General features: G+C 46.4%; 1 protein-coding gene across 4 annotated transcripts in view; it reads left to right on the top strand.

Moving 5' to 3' along the window:
- LOC142839679 (unconventional myosin-Ib) overlaps positions 1 to 14,048 on the top strand; it is a 152,865-nt gene that overhangs the window by 58,717 nt on the left and 80,100 nt on the right. The window lies entirely within an intron of this gene.

Raw genomic sequence — 14,048 nt, 5'->3', positions numbered from 1 at the left:
CACTCATTGCTGTCTGGTTACTCATTACCTGGGACCTTGAGCAGAAGGAAGAAGGAAGTGTGGAAATGTGTGTGTGTACTTTCTGGGCATTGTTCCCTGAAACCCATAGAAAACGATATCTGCCGCTTTGAACATTGCTTCCTTTTCCCAGCGTAGTAGCTTTCATCTAAATAGCCTTGTATCTAAGGTGGGGGATGACAGGCTTTGTCCCACAGGCGTAATTGTACTATAATCTTTACAACTCGAAAAATAGTTATTATTCTCTGTTCTCGGGGACCTTTTTCTTTGATGATTACACACAGATAACATTGATAACGAGTATCTCCATGAGAATTAAAATATGCCCTCGGTAAAGATTCGGGCTCTGGAAATGGTGGTTTGATAAATGTATATGATCTGTTTCAGCATTCCGCCCGCCTCTTCTTGCCTATAGTTCCTCTCACAGGAGCCCTGGGCACCATCTGGATGAACTTCCTCCACTCTTCTCAGCCCAAGCCCTGCTGGCCTTCAAGGTCCATCTGGGGCAGCACTGCCTCAGAGGCCTCTTTGCAGGAGTGTGACCCCTTTGTCCTTACCATGCAGTATCATGGTCTTACAGTTTGGTATTGTGTACTGTCTGATACGGCTCAGAATTTCCTATTACGCACTGGCTTTTTTCAAGAGGAGACCTCTCCACGCAAGGATCGAACTCTACCTTCATTTATTGCTTCAAGATCGGTGGTCTTAGCATCTGCTCAGGATGTTGGCTCTGTGGTCCAGTACCGGTTCCCTCACGCACTGTGTACGCTATGAGATGCACATAGAAATTCCAACTTTTAAGTCACTGTGGCGGTTTGAAAGAAGATGGCCCTAAAGGGAGTGTCACTGATGAGAGGGGTGGCCTTGTTAGGAGGACGTGTGTCACTGTGGAGGTGGGCTTTGAGGTCTCACATACACTCAAGCCACACCAGTGGACAGTTCATGTCCCGTTGCCTGCAAAATACAGAACTCTCAGCTCCCTCTGAGCGCCATGTTTGCCTGCATGCCACCGTGTCCCACCATGACAGCAATGGGATGACCCTCTCAACTGTAAGCCTCCCCAGTTAGATGTTTTCCCTTCTAAGACCTGCTGTGGTCATGGGGTCTCTTCACAGCAATAGAAGCCCTAACTAAGACAGTACAGTCATGAATATTAGAAAATCTAATCTTTTGTATCCATTCTCCTGTGACTCCAAGTATCCTGTGGGGTACATGCGCCTTACTTCGTAGGCCTACTAATAGGTGTGTGGTACTATACTCAGGAGGTACCTGTATTTAATGACCCGCTAATCTGTTCTGACCGCTGATAGATTTCTATGGTTGAGTCAGAACTCAAGGTTATAATGTACTTGATCTAGTGATGGGCTATAAGGAAGGTAAACGGTTAGGACAGAGCAGTGTTGGGCTTGGTGAGTAAGACCATGCTGTGACACAAGGGTGTGCTCAGATGCCGACCTAGTCTGATGCGTCTCACATAGCTTTTCTTGGGCTTTCTTCCACATGTCAACCCAGGTATCCAACTTGCTTCAATATAGCTAGCTAACTAGCTGATAGGTAGGTAGGTAGGTAGGTAGATAGATAGATAGATAGATAGATAGATAGATAGATAGATAGATAGATAGATAGATGATAGATGATGGCTAGATAGTTGGGTGATAGATATGGATTGATAGTTGGATGATTTATAGATGATAGATAATAAATAGATGAGACAGGGTTGTTTTTTTTTAATTTACTTATTATGTATACAACATTTTGCCTCCATGTATGCCTGCAGGCCAGAAGGGGGCACCAGATCTCATTACAAATGGTTGTGAGCCACTATGTGGTTGCTGGGAATTGAACTCAGGACCTCTGGAAGAGCAGCCACTGCTCTTAACCACTGAGCCATCTCTCCAGCCCGATAATAAATAGATGATTGATTGATAGATGATAGATAGTTGGATGATATGTGGATAGATAGTTGGATGATAGATAGATGATAGGTAGATAGATAGATGATTGATGGATAGATGATAGATAGTTAAATGATACATATATGGATAGTTGAATGATAGATAGATGATAGATACATAGATTGATGATTGATAGATAGTAGATAGATAGATAGATAGATAGATAGATAGGCAGACAGATTGATAGATGATAAATACATAGATGTATGTGGTAACATCTGGAGTGAGTACCTGGCTTAGGAGGAGAAGAGCAGAGCTTGTTTGGCCCTTCCTCTTTGGCCTCTCATAGTCATGTGGGCTCGCAGCCACAGAGGAAGCTGAGAATTAACCTTCCCTATTGCCTGGAAGGGGAACTGGGCAAGATGACATGTAGTGAGCACGTCCTCCCGCCTCCTGTCTCCTGCATCACTTCAGTACGGTTGGCCGTGTTTGTCAATTTAGCTCATAGAAGCCACAGAAAAGCTTTTGCCTGCATTTAAGGCATGCGTGGGATGGTGTATTTTAGTAAGACCGTGCTCTTAAAACATTTCAGGTCTTTTTTTTTTCTTCTTATAACCGTAATCATAGTGTATTTTCACATTTTCCACTTTTAATCTTATTTGAATACATTCTTGCAAAAATAAAACCATTGGCTCGTGCTTCGCGTTTCTGCTGCTATTCTGTCTTGCACGACTCTTCGGCAGAGACACTGTGGTGACTCTGCTTTATTATGATGAGGCTTTTTAGCAATGTCACAGTTACTGTTTGCAGAATGAGTCAGTGTTATGTGATTATTTGAAGACGTGGTTAAATGCTTGATGCTTTGCCGCAGTAGCTCTGTTTTGGGCATGGTTCCTGTATTGATTTTTTTTTGGAGCTGGTATAGCTATTGGGATCTTTAGGCGATGAGTTGCTGATTTCTTCTGTATTTCCCATGTACTTACCTGTTGGGATTTTTGGCACAGTGGCTTGGAGAGTGAAGCCAGTACACCGTAAATGTTTTGAGGTCCCACTCTTCCTAGGTGAGAGGTGAATAAATGAAGGTCAATTTCCTCCACACTCAGGAGTCTAAAGATCTGTGTAGGGACAACATAAATTAAATCTTCTTTTCCAAGTATGGTTCTAGTCAAAGGCAGATGATGGAGAGGACCACAGAAGAGTTTTGCTTGTTTGTTTTCCTGGTCAAGGAAGAGGAAAAAGAATGCTCACCGAGCAGAACCAATCTTGTGATCCTGAAAGGGGCTTTCCCAGGGTGAGGCTTGTCTCTCTCACTCCAGATATGTTCCCCCTGCAGTTCCCTGAATGTGGGACTGGAACCAAACAAAGAACAGCAAACACAAGAAAGGAAAGAGAATAGCATCTGAGATTGTAGGAGAGGTGGGCTGGTTAACATGGGTGGGTGATGACGGAGTTAAGGCCAGACAGGCATCTTGAGAAGACAAGAGAATCTATCTCAGTGGACCTGCCTGTTTTCAGGTTTCCAGACACCAGTCAGAACAGTAGGTTCTGGAAGTTCTCTGCCTAGAGATGTGCTAAACCCTGAGTTGTAGTCTCTATTTGGTAAACCTGTGTGTGTGCATGCGTGTGTGCGTGTGTGCGTGCGTGTGCATGCATCTGTGTGAGAACATCCATCTGTCCATCCTCTACCATCTCCCCTAACCCCCAAAGGAGAATCTCTGCATGGAGATATGTGGTCCCCTTCGTTTTGATATACTTTCCTATCCTCTCCTATTCCGAGTTGACTGAAGACAGCTTACTGTTTTACAGTCGGTGTAATAAGTTAACTAGCCTTTACAAGCCAGAGCAGTGGGGATGTAAAAAGTAGCTGAGAGAAAGCTGGTGCCATGATGTCTCCTGCGGCAAGTGAACCCGTCCTTTTCATTTCCTGGTAGTGGAGGCAGAAAGGGAAATGTGGTTATTGTAAAGTCAGTTTTGCATAGGGGAGCAAAGTGTCTTGTTTGCTCGAGAGAATAAAAGTTTTCATTGTGGGCTAGAACAAGCTCTCTTCGGGGATATAGGGCACGCAGGACGTCGTCATGAATATCTCCCTTAACTTCCTTGTGAATATAGTATAGGAGCCTAACACCCATGTTTCTCCCCACAGGTAGAAAAAGTGAGTCTGTAAGAAGTTTAACCCAGCTTCTTGTTTTCCGCTGTCCCTTACGTCGTCCTTATAAGGGACCCTGTGTGCCTAAAGATGCTCTAGAGAGTTTGGACGTGGAGGGACGGGAGTGCTCCAGCTGTGGCCTCCCCTCACACAGCACCGTGGGGTGGTGAAGCATCTGAGAGGCTCAGAGAAACCTGAACTGCTCAGTTGAGCCACTGCCAAGTCCTCTGAATCCGTAGGGCCTAGGAGAGGGGGAACAAAGCCTAGGGCTCCAGGGGTTGCTGATGTGTGTAGGGATGAGCCCTTTTAATCCCAGCACTTGGGAGGCAGAGGCAGGAGGATCTCTGTGAGTTTGAGGCCAGCCTGGTCTACAAGAGCTAGTTCCAGGACAGGCTCCAAAGCTATAGAGAAACCCTGTCTTGAAAAACCATATATATCTCTCTGTGTGTATTAGCATATATATGTGTGTGTGTGTGTGTGTGTGTGTGTGTGTGTGTGTGTGTATGTATGTATGTATGTATTAGCAGTACTGTGTTTTGTTATACTGTGATCCAGTACTTTCTATATTGGGATGGCAGTTTGAGCTTTCTCTGAGCTTTAATGTCAAAAGTGTTCTTCCTAACAGAAACAAACCAGAGTTTAAGCATACTCCATGTCGGCAGTATATCTTGAAACACGCTTCTGTATCCATTCTCATAGGCCACGTGACTGGCTTAGTTTACCTTCTAAAACTTGGTTTGTTTGAGTAGGGTCTCTTGTTGCTGCAGGCACTCCTTGAGTGCTCCAGGTACTGGAGGATGACCTTGGACTGATCCGTTGCCTTGATTACAGGCAGGATTGGTGCCAGGATTAGGTGCCCCAGTGGCATACAGGTGATGTCAGTTGATGGAGAATGCAAGGAGCGTGCAGGTCATGGTGTCTCTTCCAGGTGCCTCCGTGACTGGTTTCGGTTTTTGTTTGCCTTCTTCCTGGAGTTAAGGGAATCAGAAGCTCACTGGAGGTGGTCTGCTATGGTCAGGACCTAGAGTACATGTAGTCTGTGGTCAGTAAAAGAGCTGTTTGTTTGTTTCCATTCATTTAGTGATGAGGTCTCGGTGTCAGTCAAGACAGGCTTCAAACACTTAGGTTCAAGCGCTCCCCCTGTCCAGTCTTCTGAGTAGCTGGGACTGCAGGTCTACCCCGTACCATGGCCAGCTCAAATCTAAGCCACACTGGAGTAGTGGTTGATGGGGAATCTCTGTCAGCCAATGAACTTTAAGAGGTGGGGCCAAGTTAGGGGCGTGACCTTTTGGGTACCCGGAGAACAAAGCTGGGGTGGCCCAGGGTTCGCTCTCTCTCTGTGGCTCCCACACTACACAGCTGAGCTTGGACGTCTCGTTCCTGTTTCATGAAGACTTATCTGAGATAGATGCTCCTATTTTCCGCGGGGAATCGGGTCCTAAGGTACTCTACAGTTAGTTCTCTCTAGACCCGCTGATAATCAAACACTTCTGCAGCCATGGGTCTCCTCATGCATATGTAGTGGACTTTTCGATATGCAGGCATCTTAGCACTCTAGGGGAATAAAATCATCAAACACAGCAATCAGATAATGGGCAGAAGAGGCCTGGAATCCTGATCTTGCCTCAGTTTGTCGGAGGAGGCCGAGTCTCGAGTAAGGGAAGCGATAGATCCAGAAGACAGGGCCACAGGAGAAGCCACTTGAGTCTGGAACCTCATCATTTGGTGACAGGCTCTCTTTTCTCCAAGTCCGAATTGCAATCCTCTGACCCCACCTCTCACGCCGGTTATGGTCTTCTTAAAATGAAGACATGAATTTGGCCATGTCATAAGGGAACTTACTTTCTATGTAGATGTCTGATTGATCTGTCCCTGATCTGCATTCTCATTCAAATGGAAGAGTATAAAACCTTGTGCGTGAGAGGGAGGGCCCCTTGGGCTGTCTACTTTCTCTTCTGCCCAGTGTGGGCCGCCTGGGAAATCCTCAGAAGTGCTCCTGAGGATGCTACCTTTGGTGACTGAGCAAAAAGCGTATGTTTTGGTAGAAATCCTTTGAACCATGATTTGGGGGATGGGGCTAAAACGAGCCTTGTGAAATGGCTACTGACCTGTTCTTTCAAAAGTTAGCCTGCCAGTCCTTCACTGAGCTTCTGCTACGTTCCCGACGCCATCCAGGATGCGCCGTGAACACAGCTCCCTGAGGTTTAAGGGGTGCAGCAAGTCTTGGTGCTAATGTGCTTCCCAACTGCGCTTCTTCTCTGCTGAGCACTTCTTAAAACCCGAAGACGGCACGTGCTTGGGCTTCTAGTTCCGACGCCATCTATCTCCACGAAGTGTCTCTGCGATAACCACGGTCGGGTCTCTCTGTGTCTGTTCCCGTGTGTGCATCTCCCCGCTCGGTGCTGTCTGCCCCTAATGACCCTCCTACAAATGACTCTCTTATGGCCCGTACCAGTGTGAAACTGTGTGCTGAGGCTTTGGACCCGCTGTGCACAGCAGCAGCAGAACAGGGCCCTCAGAGCCCTGCAGAGCAGCTCACATCTGAATGTGGAATCACCAAGGGTCTCTTTCCTGAGCAACCTAGGCATCTGGGGGGTGGGGCCTGCCATCCGTAATGTGTGCTCTACTTAATAAAGTGATTTTGTTTAGGGAGGGTCTTCCATTGGAGGCTTTTGGGTGAGTGTCCCAGACTCAGGTGGCTGTGAGTGAGCCGTCTTGCAGAGAGCACTGAATAAGTAATACATTTCAAGTTCTGAGACATTTGCCCCAGAAATTCATTGCAGCCGTGTTTACCTTGAGTTGGAAAGGCTAGTCCTGTGGGTAAAATGATTTTAATGAGTACTGGGAAGCAAAAGCTGTCTGTTAGAATTTTCTTGTTGAAAGAGGTACTAAAAATACCCACGGGCTAATTGAATGGTCATGTATTTGTTCTTTCCTCCAAGCCGTGTGTTTTGCTCATCTTTGGAGAGAGGAAATAGCGTCATTTCCTCCTCTAGCCTGCTGCTTCCTCCTGGCCCCTGGCCTTGCTTACGGCTTGGGTTCAGATCCTGCGGCTTACTGTGCCTCAGCGGCCAAAGCCACTCTTTCTCCCTCTTCATTTTCTGGGTGTCTTTGGAGGTGCATTGTCACGTTCTTACCATTCCCTACCATTCCCTTTTGTGGGACTTTGAGGGTCTTTTCTGTCTTTTAGATTCCCCTAGAGGGCAGAGCCTCGTGACCATCTTCCTCAGAGTCACCAGGATGATGCCTCTGCTTACTCCTACCTGTTAGTGACTAAGGGATGAGCCTGGCCTTAGCAGCTACCCAAGCTTAGTGAGAGAATACCCTCTCTACACTAGCAAAGACTGGTGAAGAAACGGGACTGGAGTTGATCTCCTTTTTACCTCTTACCAAGCCAGGGTGGGTGCTAACAGTGAAGGGGATGAGGGATTCTTGCCCTGTGGTTGCTTCTTAGTGCCCAGACATTTCTGGGTACTGTTTTCTTTCACGTGGGTCCAGTTTTCTGAAGGAAGCCCTAAGCAACACATCAGCTTTACCGTTAGATCCCAAGGAGCCTTCCAGGCACAAAGGCGGCTGTTTCCTTTGAGAGCTGGATCCAACCCTTTACCTTCCCTGGGGCGCCGCAAGCCTCTTACCTACTTCCCAGACAGGCCCTGACGTTTGCAGTCGCCTATGAAAAGAGCCACCCACGAGGGTCCAACCCTCCTCTGTATCTGTTCGGTAGAAGGACAGTGTCCATTCTATTCGGTGAGTCTATTCGGTCAGGCTGTCGCTCCGCAGAAAACTAGAGGCTCTCCATTATGGTTTTGATAATGAGTTCCAAAGAATTTGGCTATGACCCTAAGCATTTTTCCATTAAGAGCATTGTAAGAAGAATTTCTAAAATCTCAGAAGACCGCCTTTATTTATTTGTTTGTTTATTTATTTTAGTGCCGGTAGCTGAACCCAGGGCCTCACGCACGCTAGGCAAGCTCTTCCTTACTGAGTTAGTACCCTCAGTTCAGGCTAGTTTGTTTTCTGTAACCAGCATGTGAACTTTTAATTAAATTCAATGCTGCATTTAGAAGAGTGTCTTGTCAAGTCGTTCGGATATTTTTTTAATCATTCCTCGAACTACGTCACATGTGAACCATCGTGACTTTTGCCCTCCAGTGGTTGCGTGCGACCGCAGAGATTAACCTTTATTTTTGAGTTGACACGATATCAAGAACCTGGTGGACACTGAGGTTGGCAAGCTGGCCCGTGGTGATGGGGAGGGTGTTTCTGCAAACCAGCCCGGTTCTAAAGGAGGAACCTAGAGCCGTTTGCCATGTCCTGCTCTAAAGCTTGACGTCTGAGCTTTTAGTCCATGCTCAGCTCAGTACAGGTGTCTTCTTAAAAATGCTGTTTTGCATATGTGGTGGCCAGTGGGGACATGACTTTTCCAGTTAATGCGGCCCAAAGAATAACAGCCACTTCTGTTTCTACGATGAGTATATATGAACTCAGAACTTAAAAGTGTTAAATATGTTTACGAAATTATAGATCATTAAAAATATATCTTAGCCAGGCAGTGGTGGCGCACACCTTTAATCCCAGCAGTGGGAGGCAGAGGCAGGTGGATCTCTGTGAGTTCGAGGCCAGCCTGGTCTACAAGAGCTAGTTCCGGGACAGGCTCCAAAGCTACAGAGAAACCCTGTCTCGAAAAACCATGTGTGTGTGTGTGTGTATGTATGTATGTATTAGCAGTACTGTGTTTTGTTATACTGTGATCCACTACTTTCTATATTGGGATGGCAGTTTGAGCTTTCTCTGAGCTCTAATGTCAAACGTGTTCTTCCTTACAGAAACAAACCAGAGTGTAAGCCTACTCCATGTTGGCTGTATATCTTGACACACGCTTCTGTATCCATTCTCACAGGCCACGTGACTGGCTTAGTTTACCTTCTAAAACTTGGTTTGTTTGAGATAGGGTCTCGCGTTGCTGCAGGCACTCCTTGGGTGCTCTGGGTACTGGAGGATGACCTTGGACTGATCCGTTGCCTTGATTACAGGCAGGATTGGTGCCAGGATTAGGTGCTGCTATACCTGGTTTACACTGTGCTGCATTCTTGTTGGGCAGGCTCTCCCCACCGAGCCACACCCCCATCTCTCATTTATTGATTTTGTTTGGTCTGGGTATTATTGTTATTATTATTATTCTTTCTCACCCAGTATTTTATTTTATTTTATTTATTTATTGGATTTTTTGAGACAGGGTTTCTCCATAGCTTTTGGTTCCTGTCCTGGAACTAGCTCTTATAGACCAGGCTGGCCTCGAACTCCCAGAGATCGGCCTGCCTCTGCCTCCCGAGTGCTGGGATTAAAGGCGTGCGCCACCACCGCTTGGCTTCACCCAGTTTTTTAAAAAGTAATTTTTAAAAATTCCGGTTGTGGTACTGTATGTTTTTAGTGGTTCAGGGATTTGTGATACACACCCTTAAACTCAGAGAATCCTCATAGACTCGGTATTGGAATGCACGTCAGAGTGCCGTGGCGAGGCGCGGACCCTCCCCACCGGCCCCAGGCCTCCCATTTCCTTTTCTTTCTTTTTTTTTTTTTTTGACTTATTTATTTATTATGTATACAACATTCTGCCTCCATGTATGCCTGCACACCAGAGGAGGGCACCAGATCTCATTACAGATGGTTGTGAGCCACCATGTGGTTGCTGGGAATTGAACTCAGGACCTCTGGAAGAACAGCCAGGGCTCTTAGCCACTGAGCCATCTCTCCAGCCCCAGGCCTCCCATTTGCATCCTTCCTTTCTCTTTCACTTCACATCTTGCTCCTCCCATCTCTTCTGAGAAAGGCTCATTTTTGCTCACTATCTTGCTCTGAAGCGTAGGTCGTCAGGGTTCTAGCCAGTGTAGCTATGAGGAGATAACCGCATTGTGTCAATAGTTTAATCCTGAATGCTTGTGCTGGCATCGGCCAGAGTGCACTAAAACTGTCCAAGACAAAAGTACCAATAGCTGGAAGAATGAAGTCGTCCTTCACAATGTGATAGAGTGACTAACCTAAGTAACGCTGACTTATAGCAAGGTGACATTTTCCAAGAGGGTAAATATTCTGCATTATCAGTCCAAAGCAGTTAGGTATATAAGGCCTTTACAAAGTATTTTACAATGAAGGTCAGCTTAGAGACTCCTTTCTCCCTTTCCCTCTCTCTTTTTATTTTTATTTTTTTTTGGTTTCTAGGTAGCTTTGAATCCTGTCCTGGAGCTAGCTCTTGTAGACCAGGTTGGCCTCGAACTCACAAAGTGAGTTCTCTGCCTCCTGAGTGCTGGGGATTAAAGGCGTGCGCCACCAGCACCCGACATCCTTTGTGTCTTCTTGTGGGCTGTCTTGTCCCTTGATCGGACTCAAAATGAAGTTAGATTTGGACATTTTGAAGCACATTTTTTTGGGGGGGAGGGTAACTTACTTTAGAACCACTTAGATGTCAGGGCTGGGCTAGGGTTGGAAAGGTTGGAAAAGAGACAGTTGGCGTTTTAGCTCTAGAAGAGAGCGTTGACACAGAGAGCTATTTGCAGGGGGCTGAATTGAGAAGGGATTCCCCAGTGTGGTTGAGCGTCTCTGGGGTTCAGGATCACATGGGAGGGAATTCCGTTCTGAGAGCCCCTGAAGGAAATTGTTGGAGACAGGGGGGCAGACTCGGTTATCTGAGTTTAGCAGAGTTTTCTGAGACAGGTTGTATTCTGTCAGACACTGGTTAATAGAGAGGTCCAACTGAGAGAGCGCTCAGAACTGACTGGGCACATTTCCAATCTACCCATTAGAGGAGAGCCTGAGGCAAAACCTGGGTGTTCTCTGGTGGGCGCCCGTGCTTAGGTGGTGCGGGGTAGTTCATGCATTTTAGCCGTTTTGCACTTGAGGTGAAACGAACTTAGGGAGGAGATGGTAGGGTGGAGGGCAGGATGAACGGAGAAGGAAGCCCTGCCTTTGGAGAGGGAAGGCTCCCCTTTCCCCTTGACGACCACGCAGCCAGAGCCACTGTGATGAACACTCGGGGTAGAAATAGGTAGAGGAGGAACATAAAACACCAGCCGGGCTCTTCCGGACGTGCAACCCACCCTCCTCCCTCACAGAAAATAACAGATGAGCCCCATACCAAACTTTTGAAACTGAAAACATGGTACTAGACGGAGCTGTTTGAAAATGCTCAGTGTCTTGGTGCTTGCTGGGAAAGTCCGGTGTGCTCCGTGGGCAGCTGTGTGACTAATCTGAAAGTCTTGGGAACACCGGGTCACCCTCATTCTTTGGGCTCCACTTGGAGCTAGAAGAGGTTCAGAATCTCTGCTATTCATAGGGTGGGGCGGAATCGTGCCCCTCCCCCAGGCTCTTGTTCTTTAACAATCCTAACAGTTCCTCCCCGTGTGTGTGTGTGTGTGTGTGTGTGTGTGTGTGTGTGTGTGTGTGTGTGTGGTAAATAATGCTGGCATGTCCCAGAATAATGAGGAGCATGAGAATAATGTGGACCATGACTGCTTTTAGCTAAAACTTCTCTGGAGATTTAGTTAGGCTCCCTAATGATAGAGGAGAGGCTCGGAGGCCTGGCATATGGCTTCAGTTTACAGTTACAAATGGTGGCCTCGGGGACGAGTGTGTGCAGAGTTGGCCACGGAGGAAGAAGAGCACGTCCAGAAGAGGGTTTGTGTTCTTTGTGGCGTTCCTTTTGTCGTTAGAAGAAAAGGAAGTCGAGCGCGCTCTGTGTCTGTGAGAGTTAGGCGAGAGAGAGCATGATTCTGACTCCAGGTGGGCGTGTCATAGACTAAACCAGCTTGCTTCATGCTTGAGTATTTTGGTAAAGTTTCATGTTGCTTTCCACGGGCTTAAAAAGAAATTATCCCTTTCATCTTTTTATTTATTTTAATTTATTTTATTTATCTTAAGTTAAAATTACACCGCCCATCAGATGAATCAGGTCCTTATGCAGTTAGGTATGGGTACTCTTCTGTATCTGTGGATTCGAGCATCCTTGGATCGAAAATGCCAGGAAAACACGTCACATTTGCACTGAACATGTGCAGACTTTCCTTTCTCCATTAGCCCACACCCGATATAGATCGCAGCTATTGGTGGCACTGGCTTCGTAGGAAGCATTGCCGTCACCTAGAGATGGTTTAAACTGTTCCGGGAGATGTGCAGGGGCCATTTGCAAACACAGCATCATTTTATAGAAGGAAGGGGCCTGAGCATCCACCGTTTGGGTGGTCAGGGAGAGTCAGGGAGGGGAACGACAGGAGGTGACAAAATGACCGCACTGGGTCTAAGCTCCCCGGCACCCTACCTTACCTGCCTCCAGCTTTCTTCCTGCATGCTGCCCTGTCTAACTGTGCCCCAGCCCTATGCAGAGACATTATAAGCGAGAGTAGGGTCGGTTCATGCTGGCCGTCCCTTGCTTGAGCTAGTCTTACGAGATTTAAAATGAGGAAACATAACAGGTTGTGGAAAATTCTAGTGAGTGGAACCGCTCATAGCTCCCAGGGCTGACCTTTCCACTCCCATCTATAGCCCTATAGCAGGACTGTTAGCATGTCTTTTGTTATTAATTTGCACCCTGGGTAGACCCCTTTCGGGTCCCTTTCCTTGTGCCTTCCCACTGTGTGGACCTGCTCCCAACCCTGGTGTCTCTGGCCTTTGCTTATACCCGGAAGCTCTTTGCCTTGCAAATTCATTCTTTGGAACTAACTTTCCCACCCTTGGCATTTCTCCACCTCCAATGCCTTCCCTCTTGGGGTTCCTATCTAGCTCTGCCCTGCCAGCTTTCTCCATTATCACTAGGCTTGAGTTATTCCTGTTTGCCTCTTCTCTACTTTCAAATGAGAGCCTCGCGGAAGAGGCTGAGGATTATTTTGTGTCCCCGGTGTGTTCTTGACACACACTGAACTTCGAGTAAATGGCTGGTTAACAAATGAAAGGTAGGAAGTTGGTAAAAAATATTTATCATATCACCCAGATTTTTTTTCATTTTTTTTTCAATGACTAAAAAAGGGGGAAATTTACCTTATTAGTACAATTCGAGAAGGGACAGACCAACAGGTGAATTAGCCTGGCTGTCTTGATAGGGAAGTTCTGTTGTCGTCATAAGGTAGGATGAGAAGCTAGGCACCAGACAGTGGACAAGAGCTGCAGAGAACTCCACGGTACCCAGTGGTACCCAGTGGTACCCAGTGCAAGATGCTGCATTGAGAAGGTCACTGCTCTGTATTTAGCTTCATAGTAGTGACAACTATGTGATGTTTGAGTGTTTGTCTCACCTTTGGAAAAACTTTTCTTTTTGATTATTATATTGAGGCTTCTATCAGTTGATAATGGCTTCCTCTTTATATTGGAAATGCTTAAGTAATGCCCTAAACAATATGATTTCAATATTCTCCAGTTATGGACATGCAATGTAGCATTTTCTCCTTGCTTCTTTGAATAACCTGGATTTCAATAGAAATACACACACACACACACACACACACCACACCACACCACACCACACCCACACATGGGTTAAATAAAACAATTTTAAACTACAATAAATCAATGTTATTTTCTTAGTCAAGAATGCATGGGGGGGGGCTGGAGAGATGGCTCAGAGGTTAAGAGCATTGCTTGCTCTTCCAAAGGTCCTGAGTTCAATTCCCAGCAACCACATGGTGGCTCACAACCATCTGTAATGAGGTCTGGTGCCCTCTTCTGGCTTGCAGGCATACACACAAAACAGAATATTGTATACATAATAAATTAATAAATAAATATTTAAAAAAAGAATGCATGGGGAAAGGTAGATGAGTTTGAAAGGATGAGCCGGGTGGTGGTGGCGCACGCCTTTAATCCCAGTACTCGGGAGGCAGAGGCAGGCGGATCTCTGTGAGTTCAAGGCCAGCCTGGTCTACAAGAGCTAGTTCCAGGACAGGAACCAAAAGTTATGGAGAAATCCTGTCTCGAAAGTCCAAGGAAAAAAAAAGAGTTAGAAA

This window comes from Microtus pennsylvanicus, chromosome 22, assembly GCF_037038515.1.
Source record: "Microtus pennsylvanicus isolate mMicPen1 chromosome 22, mMicPen1.hap1, whole genome shotgun sequence".
In the NCBI taxonomy this organism is placed as follows: domain Eukaryota; kingdom Metazoa; phylum Chordata; class Mammalia; order Rodentia; family Cricetidae; genus Microtus; species Microtus pennsylvanicus.
The sequence above is the reverse complement of the archived record's forward strand: the minus strand, read 5'-3'. Positions and strand labels throughout refer to the sequence as shown.